At 37.4% G+C, this 12,736-nt stretch overlaps 1 protein-coding gene across 1 annotated transcript in view; it reads right to left on the bottom strand.

The window, feature by feature from the left end:
- The window catches only part of NLGN1 (neuroligin 1), a 713,990-nt gene extending 704,078 nt beyond the window's left edge, over window positions 1-9,912 (bottom strand). The window contains exon 1 of the mRNA XM_036243017.1: window positions 9,694-9,912. The gene's annotated coding sequence lies outside the window, so the exon portion shown is untranslated. The remainder of the gene's footprint in view (window positions 1-9,693) is intronic.
- Between the last annotated feature and the right edge of the window lie 2,824 nt (window positions 9,913-12,736).

The raw sequence follows: 12,736 nt of genomic DNA, 5'->3' as shown, positions 1-12,736 counted from the left end.
TGCTTGCTGGTGCTAATTAATAGACTTGTTTGGAAGCAGCTCCAAACAGTGACGTATTGAGATTTTTTCCAGCAATATTCCATAACCTGAAGCAGAGAGTAAATGATAGAAGATAGGACTGGGATAAGCAAGGTAGAATTTCAAGAGCAAATTTTATGAGATATGATCGTTACAGTATTAAACAGAATAACTAAATTTGGGGAAGAAGGTAATGTGGTACCGAAAAGATACAAGGAGTAAAAATAAGCAATAATCAGAACCAAGGATTACAAAGGTCTACCCTGAGATGGGAATATCAAGGTCCAGACCTGGATTATGTACAAGGTCAAGGGATACCATGTCCCATGTTGTGGCCATACCAACAGGTAGCTTTTGAGAACTAATGTGGTGACAAGTATATTCAGCCATGACCATTATTGATTAATAACTTGATTAATGGCTAGCACCAGCTGAGCATGGACTAGATTCAGTGAGCTAATTGCATCATCTCATTTAATTGTCTCTAAATACCACAGAGATGGTTATCATCTCAGTGTAACCGATAATTAAATTGAAGATCTGAAACACAAAGCCACTGAAATTCTTTTCAATAAAACAAGAACACAGTTTTGTGAATGTATCGGATTCCGACAAATAGAACGAGAAAAGGCAGAAGAATTCATAGTCTCTACAGATAACCCCTGCCTCCTTCCAATTTTGTCCAGAGCCTCCTTCTAGGATAAAAGGTAAGCAAGCCTCCACAGTTACCCAGTTACATCCCATTCCCTCTCTCTCTGCAAAAAATATAAGCAATTCTACTTGTTCTCTTCCTCCTTGGGCTACTTCTACCCTAAAAGAATATCTCCAATCATGTAAGAAAATAAGAGAAAATAGAATACCAAGGAGAAAAGGCAACCTAAAATTTGACACTAATATGAGAAAAAAATTTCCCAACTAAATGTTTTGAACAATGTCCAGGGGGCAAAAAGCACAAGTACATTGCAGAGGTGAGAGCTTTTAGCACTGAACCTCCGTGCAGAAAACCATGCTAATGGAAGGCAGCACACCGCACTGGGAGCAGAGGTCAGTGAACTGCGCCCAACTTGTTTACCCCAATCTCCCTTCTTGGAAAACACTCTTCCCAAAGTCAGTTTTGCCCGGAGGGACCCCGGTTAGCATCCCTCATGGCCTGGCTCAAAGGTCAGATTTTCCCAGATTTTCCCAGCCACAAAAGAACTCCCTTTCCTCAACTCTCAAAGCACGTGTTACCTTTCTTGTGACTGAACTCATAGTAGTTTTTACTCACAGTAACTTAAAAACTCAGCTCCCTTCTTCATCCTCACATTATTTGATGTGAAGCACTCGAGAGGCCAACATACACAACATAGGAACAGTGCTAATTCTCACGGAGACAGCAGTTCAATTGGGGAGACAAATGAATGTAAGTCAATTACACAAATATTACCTAGTCACGATAAATGCTTTGCCCACAGGGTAATGCAGGGTGCTCTGAGGGGAGATTTAGTGAATCTGGCGCAGGAAGGTGAAGAGAGGTGATGTGTAAGCGGGGTTCTGAAAGATGAGGAGGGTGGAAGGTAAGGACCAGAGGACAAAGTGTGTCAGACAGAGACAAGAAAAGACCCAGATGCTGTGAAGTTGGAGGCTTTCCAAGAACAGAAAGATCTGTGTGACTTGAGAGAAGGGTGGGGTAACAGGCTGGCGAGAAGACAACTCAAGAATTGGTCATTTTAGGAATGTGAGATCATATCCCAAGTCTGAGAAGAATTATAATCACAAAAATAACATGATCAGATTAGCTTTCCTCTTCAAAAAGAGAGGCTATCACTTTTGAATGGTTGATTTTTACTAACCATCCCCAGAACAATTCATTACACTGTAGGTCATAAGAAAATATTTCTTGAATGAATAATCTATTCATTCATTATATGACTTTTCATCTATTAACCTTACCCTCAGATTTTTTTAAAAATCTCTTTGTGATGACTGACCTCTGTGATGATGGTATTATCTTAATTAAAGTTGGAGCAAGAAGGGATGAAACAGAGAAACAAATTAAAATACACTGGAAATCCTCCCCATGGGGGGGGTGTACATAGATGACAATATACACTGGCAGCTAATTCCATTATTGTTTGTCAAAAAATAGGATTGTAAGATGCCATGACAGCTTTTCTGACAACACAAAGAAAAAAAGATCAAAGTGATAGCCCTTCTTTTACATTCCACAACTGAATTTCTACTATGACCATCATCACAACTAATGGCTAAATATTATAGAGTGTCTTGTTTGTTTTGTTTCCAGGGAGCAGCTGTACCAAGCCATTTAACACTTTATTATATAAAATAAGTTTTATTTTTGTTTATTCTGGGCCTACTCTCAGAAAGAATCTCCAGGTATTAACCGTTAAATCTTGAATCTACTTAGAAGCCTTGACTTCCAAAGGATTGAAGTGAAGTTGGGAGAGGGACAGGAATTGATAAGACCGAAGGTTGAATTTTTATTTTTTTAAAAGGCATGGGCAATAATTTTAATGTATATGTAAAATACTGCAGGACACATTTTGAAAACCAATTGGCAGACCTGTGCTCCCCCGGAGAAAATGAATAATCACTCAAGAGCTTAGGAGAGACATCCAGGTAGAGTTGATTACTTCCCTTGATATTAAATTGATGCTTTGGTCTGAAAGGGGCCACCTTTGGGTCACAAGTCATTGCTTCCAGAAGCAACTTAATTATGTCTGCCAGTGTCTTTATAGAGAAGATAGCACATCCTAACAGCATTCTATATTCTCAATTTATTATTTAAGACTATTTTTGTTTCTAGTGAGTTGCTGTGCCTGGGAATAGTGGAGACTCGCTGTTTCTGGTGCCCTGCTTAATTAAAGTCCTCTTTAAAAATTCCCTTGTTGCCAGAGAGTAGCTACAACTTTGGCAGAGGCAGTGCTAAGTTTCTCAGTGTGGCCCTGTGCCAAGGTGTGTCAATCTTGACCCCTTGGAGGATGATTAGCAGAGACAGGGTAGTTAAAACTTTGTGTCCATTCACTCCCAGGCTTCTGCTGGAATTGGCAAATACTATAGTGACTATTGTTTAAGAAGTAACTGTCTACGAGGAATTGGACTACGACCATCAATTCCTTTCACATGAGGCATCAAACAACAATAATGGCTTCCTGTCGCTCCTGACCTGGCTTACAGCTCAACCAGGGCCCCAAAGGCGAAGGATATTGCACTTGTAATCTGCAGATACCCCCTTCTTTTATTTCCCTTCGTATGACAGTTCTACTAGTATTAACATTAAGATTCAAAACAATGTTCTATTCATGGGCCATTGGCGTAACAGAACATCAGTGAATAGATATTCACAAGGATTTAATATATGCATGGAATATAAGTTGCTAAATGAATTAACCATTTAAATAAAACCGAATAATGGAGAGCTTGGAATTATAAAATGTTTTAAAAAATAAAAAAGGCTTAAATAGTGACCAAAACACCAGCATTCATGATATTTTAGATCTCACTGTCCAAGTTGTAAGGGTTTGAAACAATTTTTTTTTTAATCCTCACTCAAGAATATTTTTCCAATGATTTTTTTAGAGTGAGGGGGTGGAGGGAGAGGGGGGGAGAGAGAGAAAATCATCCATGTGGGAGAGACATCACTTGGGTGTCTCCCGCATACTATTACCAGGGTCAGGATCGAACCTGTAACCTAGGTATGTGCCCTAGACTGGGAATCAAACCCGTGACTCTGGTCCACAGGCCAACGCTCTAACCACTGAGCCAAACCTGCCAGGACTGAGATAATTTTTAGTGCTTCCAAAGTTCCTTGAGATAATCACATTTTCTTCATGGCAGAAAATAACTCTGATGTACATTTTGGTAAATTATAACCAGAAGTAATCTTATTACAGTTGTAAGTGTAGAGAAAACAATCTATCTAAATAAGGTAAATGAATTATCTAACAAAATCACTAAAAAGTTTCCATTGTTGTTTTTCTGATGAAAATTCAATCTTTTAAATATATTCCCTTTTGCCCTTGGAATTTTGCACACAACTTCAAAATATCTATCAATTTAAATAAGAAATAATTTATGTAAGAAAAAATAAAAAGCAAAAATGAAGAGACCACTCATTAAGCAAAAAGGTAACAAGCAAGGCTAAAGCCAAGTCTCTTCATTCATTTAACATGTATCTGTTGGTCACCAGTAATGAGTCAAAGCACTGTTCTAGGTGCTGGCAAGAAACACAGGGTTTTGAAAAATCAGAGAGAAATCCCTGCCATCATGGAGGTTATATAGACTGCTACTACAATATTATTTCATTATGTGAAATAGATTACTATTGTATATTCATTTAATCCTCAAATGTTAATACTAAAGACCATAGCTTTAAATAATGGGAATTTTCGGTATCAATCTCATAATAACATATACATTAGAACACTTGGCACAGTTAAAGAGGTAATGAAACTAGTGATATTTTCTGCCCATAAGAAAAGGGACAGATAACATTGTCACTTGTGTGTAAAATTTTGGACAGCTAAGTAATATAGATTTAAATGAAAAATGACGGATGCACTTACTTGAAACATAATGGTTACTGAAGTGAATCCTTATTTCTTCTAGTGTTATGGTTAACTATTAAATGGCTCAAGTATCATTTTAAGGTATGAATTTTGTGATAACTATTGGTCAATGTCATATGTAGTAATCCCTGTCAGTTCTGTCATAAGAGAAGTGGTTGTCCTATGGGGAAAATTTATACTAGTGATGATCCCAAGTTGGTTTTTATCAAATCAATTTTCATTGATTTCATATGCCACCTCGTTGACTTTCTAAGCATAGTGAGTATTCCATATGACAATACCAAGGTACTCACCATAACTTTTTCTTAAGGCAATAAGAATTTTCAGTTTACTTTACTACATTACAATTAACCTCTTATTTTTCTGAAGACTCAACATTCATTGGGTGTAACAAGGAAATAAAATTACTGTTACACATAAGTGATGGCAAATATTTGCCTAAAGAATAAATTGTACATCAGTTGGATGTTTCCAAAAAGGCAGTTGTTGACTAACATATATGCAATCTCCTTATTATTGCCTAAGTTCTTCACTCTTTTCAGAATTTGCCTATGTTATTTAGATACAAACTATAAGAAAACCACATTCTAGAAAAATATTGCTCAATATTCTATCTCTTCCCTAACTTCTGCCCCCCAACACATTGTCACTATCAAATACATAAATAAGCAAGGAAACAAATAAATAAAACTACTTATTTTCTCGATTATGCCCAAAATTGAATAGACTTATAGAGGCAGGTAAATGGATACACGACCATGTTCCTTATTGAAACACTTGTTGCATCCCCACAGGGATGGCGCGGGCTTCGGCAGGTGGTCTAACTGCACACATAGTGGCATTAGAAAGACACACTACAGAAAAAAGAAGAGGTTTCCATGTGGCCTGTCTCAAGGGAACAAGTTTAGGTACAAAAAGTGTGGCTAGATATATAGTTCAAATACTACACTAAAATGGCTCCAGAAGCAGAGCAGTGTGAAAACACTGTAAAAAAGTAGATATTTTTTTTCTATTTTCTAAGTCAAACCCAAGCTCATCAAGTTAAAGGCAGGTCCTAAGATGTCAACGGTGCTGGGTAGATCTGAGAATCAGCCTGGAACTTTATTTCCTGTGACATATCACTGTGCTTTTTTATTTTACATCTGTAGCACCAACTTAAATTATATTTGTTCCAAAATGAATTTCATGCTCAACTTGTTTTTCTTAATTAAACTTCCGTTAGCGGTTCCTAATATGTGTATTATTAAAACTCGTTAGTCCCATTCACGCTTGCCTGTCAATTTGGGGCTACAGATTCATCTATTCGAGTGCTCTGTTGCTATATATAGGGAGAAAATTAAATAACAAATATGGGGACTGGAACATTTTATGAGTGTCAGAATGAGAGAGTGCCCGCAAGGCCCATAAGGTTTCACACAAAAGAGGCATTACTGCTGAAGCTAACATGCTGACACGTCTCTGATCTATAAAGTCTGCAGTAATGGCAGCAGTAAAGTGTTTTGCCATTGACTAGAATTTCTCTTACATGCAACGGAAGTAGGCACAGAAGAATTATATTGACTGTTGTAAAAAGAATTCATATAAAACCCCCCCAAAAGTTTAATGTCTAATCATTTCAAATGCCTGGAGTGATTTACTAGTTTTCTCTGACTTCAGTTAACCTTAGAGTTGGCAGTCTTTCTCTTTCAAAAAGGTTTGCTACCAAATACATACATGTTGTTTTTCTGGGGGGGGGGGGGGAGTGGATCTGAAAAGCAGAGATAATTCATAGTATCAGAGCAATATCTGATATTGGCAATGCAATTTCCTTAATAACAAAGCAAAAATACTCAAACCTATCACCTTATTTAAGGAACCATTCTTCTTAGAAATAATGGGGAATGTTGCTATCCCACAAGATGAAGCGGTTAGCTACTTCGAAATATTTTTAAATAAGCTTTTAAAATGTATTAAAAAATGATACTCTAGATTCATCATGAGTGGTCACTATTTTATTTTTTAATTTTTATAGACTTGGCGAATTTGAAATACTAAAAGTAGAAATTTTAAATGAATTGAATGTTGGGTGTTTTCTTAGTTTTGGGTTGTTGTTGATTATTTTGTTTGTTTGTTTGTTTTTTGCATTTTCACTAAAGCAAAAGAAGCAAAAGATTTGTATTTGGGGGTACCATTTGTTACATATGTACAAATCATTAAAAAAGGATTGCCCTTTGTGTTTTGCTTTCAGTTGAGTGTGTAGTAACTTAATTTTTAAAGATCAGTTAACGTAGAATAACATGTAACTGTATTTAATCGTCTCAAAAGCAAAGGAAGAAGCAGCAAATGTGTCCCCTCCCCCGAAGGGTAGGCCACTTAGAACACAGAAGAGGCTTTCTGGGCACAGGGGCAAAACACAACATCCATTTTCAAGTGTTGGGGAATCCAATGCTGTATCTTGTCACATACATTAGGAACTACGCTTGCCATTTTGGGGGCTCATTGAGAGCTTCCATCCTTTACTCCAAACTACCACATTCTATTATTCTGTAGCAACATCGGAACGGAAAAAGCCACAATGTTCTTTTTTAATAATTATGAACAAAAATATGTATTTGGATATGGAAGAACAAAATGTCATTTTCTAAGCGAACTCTTCAGGTTTTTCAGTAGTTCACAGAGTGATTCACTCTATTCACAGAGAACATTCATACAACTGAGTACCTTGCTCTTTGTTTACTGGCTACAGTTTTTTAAAAAATTTATGGTGTGTAGTTTTGTTTATTTCCATTGTTACTGAACTTCCAAAGTGAATTCACTACCTATAAAGTTCACCAAAGTTTTGTGTAGGAACTGCTTATAGAATCCAAAAGGTAGGCCAAAGTGTCCACCTTTTATTTTCTCTGCCAAAGGAGACTAGAGTGAGGGAATAGAAAGTATTGATTGTTTGTGATCATAGGAATTTTGAAAAATATTATTCAAACAAGACAAAGGCACCTTAAGTTGAGATTTCTTCTTCAGCACTGTGGAATATGCCATGACCACTGGCTCAAAGACTACAAAATATGCAAACTAACTATGAAAAGGACCTCCTTTTTCAAGTTTCATATTCTTCATCTACTTTTATAGCAACATGATATTATCTTTTGGCCTTAAAAGAGAAATTTCATTCCACTTCCTATTCACTTTTCACTTTTTAATATTATCATTTACTGTGTTATTTACTAACTGTCTTCGGTTACTTTAAGTGTTTTTTTAGAAGGTGTTAAATTCTAATGGACTGTGTAGCTAGGGTCAGTGACTAGAAATGTACCAATGCACAGAACATCCATTCTTCCAGTTCACGCTGCACATGAACCACGTGACTCAGAGCTGGGTAAAAGAAAAGGCAAACCTAGCCTCTCAGCTATCTCCCTAAAACTAACAATTGGGCTTGTAGAAAGTATTTCTTGCTCTTTCTATCATTTTGAGACAAGCTTACACAAAGTCTGCAGAAATGAAAACTAACTTTTCCACTGTAGAATTCTTGGGAGACAAGTTTTATATTTTGCTATTTCATCTTAAAAAGAAAAGAAAAAAAAAGAAATAGCATGTTCTTGTTTTAAAATTTAGATTTAAGAAGCACACGCATACACACAAATCCAGGCAGAAAGTTTGGGGAGCCTCCTCTTTTGACACCAGAACGCCGGATGCCTCTGGAATGCCTGAAATAGGCACTGAGAGGCTTAGTGCTTCGGATGACATTGAGGAGGTGCCTCTAATGAATTCACAAATAATGAAGAGGCCTCCATGCTAAAACCATGAAGGTATCTCCATATATTTCAGAATCTGTAAACAGACACCTCTGAAAAAAATATTTGATGCTTTTCTTCAAAAGATTAAAATGTACACAATGCATTATTTTATAGTTTAATGAGTATCTATTTCCATTTTATGCTTATGCATTTGAATGTCTGAAGGTTTAAAATGTAATGAATTGGCCTCGAATTTAAAAAGCCAACTAAAATTATAATGCTGACATGTCAGAAGGATGGGGTAGGGGGAGGGTCGTTCATCAGCCTAGTAACATAGCCATTAACCTATTAACATATCTGTACACCTGTGCAGATATTTTAAATGAATCTGTTCTTCAATGTTATTGTTCTGAACCTATGTGGATTCCAAACTGGTTCAGAATAATATGCTTTTCTTGATTCCGAAGAACTTTTAGTTTCCTAACTCAATTAATATTCACGCATTTGAGTGATTCATTTTAATTACGTGTGCTAAAATCGATTTTCCTTCTGCAAATAAAGATGAGTTTTTCTTGAGGCACACGATCATTTTTTTTTTAAAGGAAAAATTGCCCTGAATTCTGCTGAAAGAGTATGGGAAGGCGCGCGCTTCGCTCAGTCGGAAAGAAAAGCCAGTGCGAGGCGAGGCAGGCAGGAGAGGGACGCCCGGGAAACGCAGCCCACCGCCCGGCGCCCGCGCCGGCCTGGGCCCGGGCAGAAAGGCTGCAGCGCCTTCCCGCACTCGCCCAACTCAGAGAAAGTTACCTCGGACTGCAGAATGCAAAGTCGTGCAAGTGAATTTACAACACAACATGCGTGGCCGGTCGCTCACTTCTGTATCTATCCCATGCAGTGACCCTGTAACTCTTTCGTGATGGACTGAGAGAAGGGGGAGGCGGAGAGGGAAGGGAGGGAGGGAGGAAGAGACAATGAGAAAACGGGCAATTCCCCCTGCAAAATTCCCGAAGAAGCCCAGACAGCCGCCGAACCACGGCCGAGGCAGCCGCGGTTTTTACTTGGGCTTTCTCCCTCCACATGCAGGTTTTCCGAGGCATCGCTGCCTCTTCTCCTTAAAGTATCACTAGGAGAAAGCACTGGATCCAGAAGGGATCTCCCCACTGAAAGATTTTCAATGCAAACTTGAGAGCGTGGAGGATTGCTTGGCTTTCCCAGCGACGCCACAAAATAAGGTTTTTAAGCTCGATCTAGGTAGATCCCTAGCGATCCATCCGGAGATGTGCGAGGTGGTTTTGCATCCCCCCTTTTCTCCCCATTTCACAAGCACCGCGTCCGCAGCACCATCCGCGCAGAGGCACAAACCCGGCAGCCCCCTCCTAATAAAAGACCCCCAGACTTACCCTCAGCAAGATAAATCCACAGAGGGACACCCCTCATCTTCCCCCAGTCCCCTTCCAATAATCCAAGGAGACAGTTTCTACAACACTTCGCCTTCAAATTCAAGCTGAATTGGTCAAAGTATTTACCAGTTTCTAGACCCCCTTTTGGTTTTGGAATCTTGAGCACCCCCGCAATATTGTTTCAGAATTCAAGATGCTTCCTGTATTTTTCTTCTTTAAGCAGCCGCAACCCCAGTTTTGCGCCCCCCTCCTTTTTTCTTTTTCTTTTCTTTCTTTTTTTTTTTTTTTATTCACCCACAGACACTTCCAAAACGTGTCGATTGATCTTTTTTTCTCTCCAGCTGCAACCAGGATCCAGAATCCTGGGAACCCAAAGCCACCTCCATGTAAATCCGACCATCAGGCAAGAAATACAAATGATCAAACAACGTTACTTCTTTCAGCAGCAATCAGATAATCCTACTAATCCAATAGATTTATCTCGATTGGAAATTGACCTCAAAAATGAATCCCCGGAGCTGATGTCCAATAGAGAGCGTGATTTCGTAGCCCTGTTCGGGTGACCAAAAGAACTGTGGCTTCTTTCTTCTTTTTAAAAATCTTTTTAGATTCTGGGTGCACTGCTCGCAAAAATGCCGAGGACCCTGGTTTTCCCCTAATATAGGTTTCTACTCCAAATCAGTGCAGGATGAAGGATGAAAAATGGTACAAAGATACCCCTAGTGGCTCGACGTGATATTGCAGGGATCTCGTTCTCCTCCCCTTAATCCCCTCTCCTCACCTTTTTTCTCCCCCTCGCCCCCAGCATATAACTGACTGCTATAGTAGTGAAACAAGGCTGAATGGAGATTAACATGAACAGTATATGATTACTTGTAAAAAAAAAAAAAAAAAAAGTCTGATATTTTTTGTTTTAGAGACTGAATCTTCTGTTTTTATCTCCCCAGTAACCTTTTTTTTTTTTTTTTTTTCCTACAGAATTTCCCCAGTGGCATTTAGTAGTTAAAATGCCAATTTGGGGCAGCCACTAATTTCAAAGCAAGTGTATTTGATTCCTTAGTAAATATAGATATCAGAAGAAGCTTCAGTTTTCCTGCTCATTCAGCAAAGCAGATGATGGCTGCTGTGAGCTTGTGCTGAAGGAGCATGGCCTAAGGGTCCTTATATGGGCCTCAATGTTGCTTGCCTGAATCCTTTACAATTCAATGACCTCAAGATTACTACTAGCATTTTGACAGGTTTTAGCAAAAAAGAGCAATGCAATATATTTTAGGACTCTTTTTTGGTAATACTTCACAGATTGATTGTGCCTACCACTAAAACATGAATATTTTTAAAATGAGGACTCTGATTCTGTAGGACCAGGGAAGGAATGAGCTTCTGCATTTCTAACAAGCCCTCTCTCTGCCCACACTGATTATCAAGGGCCTAGCAGACTTGGGAAGCGGGATCCGTTCTCATGCTAGTGGGTGCAGAAGCAGCAAGGACTCCGACATCTTTTTCTTAACCGACTAAATAAATAATTAAGCCTTTTTTGTGTAGGAGCTGTTAAGGCATCAAAAGACCTTCCTTTTACCACTGTTTTTTGCTATTAATGGGCTATGTAACAGTGTGCAGTCTGTTTTTTGGCCCATAATTAATCAATCATTAAAATCAAAGAGTAAATCCAAATAAATGAACAAATATACCTGTTTTCTAGATGGGAGTCTCAATATTGTAAATTAATCTATAAAATTAATGTAATATAAAAATTTCACTATAATGTTTCATGGAACTTGAAAGTTAATTCTACAATGTATTTGCAAATAAAAGGGGTCAAAATTTGTCAATACAATTTTAAAGAACATGGTATGGGGATTTTCCATATAAACTATTAAGGCTTAATATAAAATGACAGTAATTGAGGCAATGTAGCTTTGCTACAGAAATTGAAAGTGGTTCATTAGAAGAGGAGGCTCAGAAATATATTGAATATATAGAAACTTAATAAATACATGGCATTAGAGAGCAGTACAAATAAAAGAATTGCTCACACAAAAAATTAGACACATAAAAATATATTAGCTCTCAACTTCACACCTAAATATGTATTTGAGGTAGAATAAAGACTTAAAGATGCAGAGAAAAGCTTAAAAACATTTAGGAAATAAAATAGCTAATGATTTCAGGCAGATTGGAAGAAAAGGGTCTATTAAACATTAGGACATAAAAAGTGAAGTTCATAAAGAAAAAATGTTAAATTTGATATATTAAGATGAAAAATTCATGTACATCAAAGAAGTCAAGGCATATGTTGAGAGAGGGTATTTCCTATGTATATAACCGAAGAGGGATTAATATCCAAGTACATAGAGATTTTTTATAAATCTATAAAGACAAATGATAGGAAAAAAATGAGTCAAGAAGAAAAACAGTCCATTGATAGAAGAAAATCCTCGATGTCCAGTAGACATAAGAAAAAGGTATTTAATTTCTCTAGTTATCAGAGAAATACAAGTTAAAATGATGGGATACCATGTCACTGCTATGCAGGTGGAAAATTTTTAAGTCCAGCAATATAAAATATTGATGAGGATGTGGAGCAACCATGAAGAGTGTATAATATAGCAACAACTTCAGAATGCAGCTTAGTGGTATTTGAAGATTTGCTATCCTAAAGTCCAGTATCTTCATTGCTGTGTACTTCTCCACTCATGTATAGAAAATACTCATTACAGAATTACTTGAAAAAGAGATAATGTAAAAACCTTTGCATAAATAAGTGGACAAATAATATATAGACTATTCACGTGGTGCAATACTGTATTAAATGCAGTAAAAAGAAACACACTAAAGCAACTTGATTAAGTGGGGATTCGTCTCAAAAATGCATTGTGAAGAAGCAACAACAAGGCAAGTTGTAGAAAGGGATGATACCTGTTTTAAATCAAGTTTAAAAACATGCAAAATAACTATATTATTTTTGAGCATTTGTGCATATAACTAAAGTGTATACACATGCATAATAATGATCAACATAAAATTCAGGGCAGAAGGTATGCCT

This window comes from Molossus molossus, unplaced genomic scaffold (assembly GCF_014108415.1).
Source record: "Molossus molossus isolate mMolMol1 unplaced genomic scaffold, mMolMol1.p scaffold_m16_p_5, whole genome shotgun sequence".
Lineage (NCBI taxonomy): Eukaryota > Metazoa > Chordata > Mammalia > Chiroptera > Molossidae > Molossus > Molossus molossus.
Note: the sequence above shows the minus strand (reverse complement) of the source record. Positions and strands in the feature narration are given on the sequence as shown.